Source organism: Octopus bimaculoides, chromosome 17, assembly GCF_001194135.2.
Source record: "Octopus bimaculoides isolate UCB-OBI-ISO-001 chromosome 17, ASM119413v2, whole genome shotgun sequence".
Lineage (NCBI taxonomy): Eukaryota > Metazoa > Mollusca > Cephalopoda > Octopoda > Octopodidae > Octopus > Octopus bimaculoides.
In genome coordinates, this window is record NC_068997.1 from 8,934,316 (window position 1) to 8,940,465 (window position 6,150).

The 6,150-nt window shown below is 35.6% G+C and overlaps 1 protein-coding gene across 2 annotated transcripts in view; it reads right to left on the reverse strand.

Moving 5' to 3' along the window:
- LOC106872677 (uncharacterized) overlaps nucleotides 1–5,509 on the reverse strand; it is a 29,958-nt gene extending 24,449 nt beyond the window's left edge. The window contains exon 1 of one of the 2 annotated variants that reach the window (XM_014919752.2): nucleotides 3,244–5,509. The gene's annotated coding sequence lies outside the window, so the exon portion shown is untranslated. Of the gene's footprint in view, nucleotides 1–1,245; nucleotides 2,151–3,243 lie in introns of those variants that run through there. The other variant, XM_052974098.1, reaches the window with a different exon arrangement.
- Between the last annotated feature and the right edge of the window lie 641 nt (nucleotides 5,510–6,150).

Sequence of the window (6,150 nt, forward strand, 5' to 3'; positions counted from 1 at the left end):
ACAATGCTATTTGTTGATCAGCAACAGAAAAAGCATCGAAATCATTTTGGAGGGGGTACTGTTCACGTGAAAGGCAACACTTGATGGTATAGAAGACTCTCTGGCCCATTATTGTAGTTCTTGGGTTAAAAGAAAGAGAGTGGGGGGGGGTAGAAACCAACATTGAATGATAGTTTACTAGGTTAAAAACGGTGGTGGTGATGGTTTGTGTAGGCAAGAATCAATTCCAGAAAAAAATTTTTTATTATTATTAAAAGTGAAGTGTGTTTGTTGTGGAGAAGGGGAAAAAATGTATGGGTTCGTTCAGCCAATGCTTTTCATTTGAGAATGTTGAGTGGTTTAGTGGGTTTGTAAGACTGGATTCATCGCCACACAAGCTTTTATAATACAGGCACCCACAAAAAATGCAGTTCTAGTTTTTATTAATGCTATGGCTGCGAGTGCGCTGCGGTAAAAAGTATAGAAAACACCAGAAATGAACCCCACAAAAAACTATACATCACCCTCTTTTTGCACGACCGGGATCGGTCTGTATTCTTTGGTTAACCTTTTAAAAACGAGAAATCGATTAGAGACCATTTCTTGACTAGCGATCAGCGATATAACTTCTTTGTTGCAAGCTTTAGCATGTTAGCTTCTGAAGCACGAGAGGCACAAATTAACATTGCTCCACACCCACAAAGGCCGTACAATCTCAAAAGCCCAAATAAACTTTCAAAGAAATTACGAATATAAAATACAACAATTGCACTGGTGGATGTGGTTTCCAAAAGTTCTGAAACAATTTAAAATGGCTTTAAAATGTGTTGCTTGGAGATCAAGTTCAAAACAACATAAAGAATGGGTGGTTCCTTACTTAACTATCAGTCAATAGAGTGGACTAGGAATTTTTCAAACGACTTTATAGGGAAAAAAAAGTTCGTTGCTTATACAGAAAAAAATGAATATTATATGAAAAGGAAACTAACATGCATAATTAACAAGTAAACAAAATAGAACAGAACCGGTAAAGTTTTCACTAACTTTAATCTACTTTACTAGCACCAGAATAAACTTCGAACTTAGCAAGGAAGAATGGTGTGTGTATAGTAATGTTTGCACTAGAATCTCCTCCACCCTCCATAGATACATTGCCACTCCAACAAACTGCACTGTACTGTAGCATATTATTGTATATACACATCATAGAAAGCTAAAAGCTTCCCTTAACTCAATCGGCGGTGCATTAATGAATAAGCTACTCACCTACTAATTTCGATCGAAAATAGAACAGCAAACAACAGTTTGGGATTTAGATTTAGTATCTTATAGGTTCTTGAAAGAAATAATGTGCAAGAAACAGCTGGTTTGTTTTCCAATGCGATTACAGGTTCTTTTTTTTTTTTTTTTTTTTGTATAAAACTGATAATATTGGTACAACATGACATTGCATGACTCTCAAGAAAAGTGGAAATAGATTTCAATCTGTTGGGTCAATACGATTACAAACTAAAGAGTATAAGCAAACAAAATTGTATCATCAACGGTTTGGTCTTCTCAAAGTTTTATTTTCGCATGTGTGTATGTTTTGTAAAGGTCACACGAAACCAAGAGCACGTTAATAACAAAATCCCGCATTTTATAATCATGCAAAAGTTCTTTCAGAGAGACATAGTTAGCAATATATAAATAAATAACACAAAAGTTACGATTGCAAAAATTTCCAAAAGGCAAATTAAAAAATAACTTGGTAGACTATGTAAAGGAGAATTACAAAAGTTCTTTGGTTACTTAAAAAAGAAAATGATAATAACTGATTTACTGGATTGAATTAGCAGGAATTGTTTTATTAAAATCCGTCAAATGCTCTTGAAAATATATAAGCGTGTTCGAACAAGTCTGTGGTTGTGGTCAAACGATGGTGTGATGATGAGAAGAGCCAGCAAAGAGGAATGTGGTGATCGACATTCAGCAATAAAGAGAGAAGTGACAATGGTGGCCAAGCACAACTCTTGAGGATCAGCAAAGACATGGAGAGTAGCAGAGAGAGAGACAGAGAGAGAGAGAGAGATAGCCACAGAAATGTTTTATATGCACCAACGGCAAGTGAAAAAAAAGAAGGCGTAGGTAGACGTTTACATGCAAAAAAAAAAAAACAAGAAGATCGTTGAATCAGAAACAAAGTTAAAGCAATGGCTGTTTTGCTGTTCGCTGAAACAATCAGAAGACCTAAATCGGTAGAAAACAGCCCAACAGGAAAATAAAAGAATGTTGAGCATTTTACTTTCTCACCGTTTATTTTAAAAATATCTACAAGACGAATGACATGCTTATGGTTGGAAGGCAGAGAGTATAAAGCAGTCTTCCTTAAATTTATGATCACGATTGCTGGATAATTATATTAAGCACCAGGAGGTAATTAAGAGTTCATTAAACAAAGTGAAGTGAAGGATTTAACGAGAAAGAAGAAATGTATTTATTTTTAAAATAGTAATAACCAAAGGGTTGTCGATAACAGAAAAAGGGGGAAAATAATTGGCAATCATTTGTGGAAAATATAGACAGGGTGGGGGTAAAATAAGGAACATAAGACCTGAAGAGTAGAGAGAGAAATGGTTCATCTTTAGATGAGAAATTCTTGGGAGAGATCGTAGATAAGGCAACAATGTCGATCAGATCTTGCACAGTTATTGGGAAGAAAGTAAGAAACATGTAAACAAAGTCCGTTGGAGACATCTGAAAACTTAGAAGAAATACCTTAAAACTCTCTTCTCCAGATGGAAGGGCAACAGGAGAATGGTTTATAGTAAAGACAGAAAGGAGGAACGATTTAATTTATTTTTCTTTTACGGGTTTTTTAAAAAATGAAATACATGCAAATGTTATCCGACAACAAATCAAGCGATCGGAGGTCTTATAAAAGTTTTTGTTCGTTCGTTTCTTTTTAAATAATGCCTGCAGTTGTTTGAGAAATAGAAAAGCATGTGGCTGGCAATCCTCACAATTAAAATAAAGAGAAAAAGACCTCGAGTGTGGCGAAATTCTATTTTCGAACAAACATGCAAGACGAGATCTGTTTGAAATAAAGACGTGGAACATGGCCAGGTCGACATAGTCGAAGCTCCTTTCTAGTAAAAGCAAAGCAGCCAGCAATAGCAGTCTTCGCAGTTGCCCTTCCATTATTTTACCTTCTGAAAACAAGTCTCCCGATTTCAGAAGCAACCTTCAAGAAAACCAGAAAGAAAAGAAACTTTGACTACCTACCTATAGAAGGAAAGGATTCTTGGAAGCAACTTGGTAAACATGTAGACATCCATAAGATTGTTTGGTTGCAAGGTGCTGGCAACGAGAAGGAAAACAACAGCAGGACCAGGGGGTGATACTTTAAATATCCCTTATATCTATCTCCTCGCACTCAAACTCTCGTTTGTCTTTTAATCGAAGACGACTAAGAAGTAATATTCTATTAGTTTCTGTCTCTTTCTTTCTCTCTCTCTCTGTTCCAACAGAAACAGCAGAGTAATAGTGGCGACGGTAAATTGTTCCTGTTGGTGCTGCTTACATATTCATGAAGCAGTCATGCTAGCCAACGGAGCATCTCACTCAAGCATCTACTCATTCTGTCCGACTGTCTGTCTGCCTGCCTGAGTTTCGGTCGGTAGGTAAAGGGGAGTAGTAGCAGCAGCTACTGTCACACTCTCATTATAGCTTTTACTCTTTCTTTCTTTCCCTCACTCGTTTACTCTCTATATCTTCTATCACTCAGCGTCGCCGATAAAAAGCTGCCACTCTCTCTCTCTCGCTTTATATCGTTCTCTCTCTTGTTTATATCTTCTCTCTCTCTCATTCCCACCCTTCCTCACGCTGTCTCGCTTTCTTTCTCTTCCCCCACTCAACGTCGTCAGTGATATAGAGCTGCTAAATAACCCAACTTTTCCACAATCGTCTAATGACTGCCATGTTGGTGTGGTGTCAGTACAAGAAGCAGCAGCAGCAACACTTGATGATGGGGGGAAGATAGTAATCCGAGTGGAAGGCCCTAATCCATTGCTGAGCTCGTTTTTAACATCTACTTTCTTTCATTATAAAACTCAAATCGTTCTTTTAAAGCCAAGTAGTTCGCTTTTTGCAGTATTTTCCTACAATTGTTTAACATATTTTCATCTCTTTCCCTGTACTCAAAATATTCCATCAGGGAAGTGCCTTCATGCTCTTTCAGAAACAATTCCTTGTTTCATGATAAATCAAATACTTAATTAACAGTCAATTAAAATAAAACATTTTCAATATGTTACAGAAATCTTCTCATTTTTTTTCTTCTTTTACTTTATATATTTTTTTCTCCAATTTTGTCACAATGTCTCATTCTTCTAGATTATTAAAGTCCTGAATGAACATTATTAACTGGAGAAAGCGGCCGATTTTAATTGTTGCCAATAAATTTGTCTTTTGTTCGTTTTCTTTGAGATAAAATTGATTTCATTGTAGACTTGCAATCCAGATGAATCACTCGAGAAGAATGAAAACGATTTCTTTAATTCTTTTAATTGGGAAGTAGTGCCATCATAAAGGTTTCTTTAAAATAATACTAATATATATATAATCACAATGTTTCTAATGTGGCCAACAATAGCCAATCTTCTTCGATTTGGTCAACTGGATTTTCAGCAGGAATTGCTGGAAATCGCCGTTATGTCCATTTAATAATCCACACAAAAGACTTCTACTATATTTTTACAGTGCTTCGCCCAACAATGAATTGTACTTGTGGGAAATTTCATTGGCTGCATGTAGTAGTTAAAAAGCTGACTGACATGTCTTAAAATAAAAGCCAGAAAGTAAGCGGTGGGCTTTGAAAGAATTCTGCTGCTGTTATTCGTGAGATCTTGATAGCACGTTGGATAGAAAGCTGATGTTCATTTTTCAGATTCTAGTTGAATTAGATGGGATTTTTTCCCCCATTTTCTTGATTAATATTTTATTGTAATTATTAATTAGAAAATGATTTTTGACATTCTCTGTTCTGTTGTTTTGTAGAAATGAGAGGTTCGAGCAATGAATTGGTTGTTGATATTTTGTTCTTCGTCAGAGATGTTTGTATGAAACTGGTGAAATTATTAGCAATGTGTGGGGCGTATGTAGTTAACATTAGTCAGCTCTAGATATGGGGAGAGAGAGAGAGAGAAACACAGTTATGAGTGTGCTGTGTGAATTTCACAGCAGGTGACTCGAAATAAGTACGCGAGAGCTGACGAGAACTAAAGCAGCAGATCAATGAAATAATAAACAACGGTGATGCTGACATCATGCTTTTCTGGGTAGACATTAACTTTTGTTAATCTGCCTACTAGTAAAGAAAGCTTCGTTGGCTTCTTAATCATGGTTAGGACATGATGCAGTTCTCGAATTAAACCATGTGGTTGATAGCTTTGCCTTTCAAATATGTATGGAGTCGACGGTTTTCCTCAAAGTTAAATATATTTTTCTATATTGCTAACTATAGGAAGTGACATATATATTAATATTTAAGATAGATGTATGGCTCGCTGGTTTGTAGCCATGTAACTTTGAGAAACCATTAACAATAGTTCAGTGTTAATTCAAAATACACTGATTTGGTTTATAACTAGGGGGAAATGGCATTTCAATTTATTGCTGACAAATACTTTCTATTAATTCGAAATAACAGTAAAACTTTGACCATCAATAGCATGATATAATTAATTCGTTATAATTGTTAATCGCAATTTCAATGTGTTCCTTCTAATACAACACAACTATTGCAACCCAAACTCATCTCTCTCTCTCTCTCTGTGCTACCTGCGAAATGCTTCTATTTATCTTTTCAAATAAAATGTGAAAATGGAGAAGGAGTAACGAGTGATAAAAAGTGTCGTGGTCCAATCCTAGCTGGTATGTCTTAGTCATCAGCATAAAAGGAACCTGCTAACATCAACATTTGGAATCAGGTTTAAATGGCTTGCTTGATTCATCTGAAAAAATTGTATTGTGCGTGTGTGAAAATAATTTGTCTTACGCTTTTAACCATATCGAAAATATATTGAAAAATTTAAAAAGTTACTACCGAAGTGTCTTATGCTTAAAATGTTTTAAATTGACCGCATAGTTTCTAATAGATGTGTATCCCTAATTATTATTTAATTCCGTTTC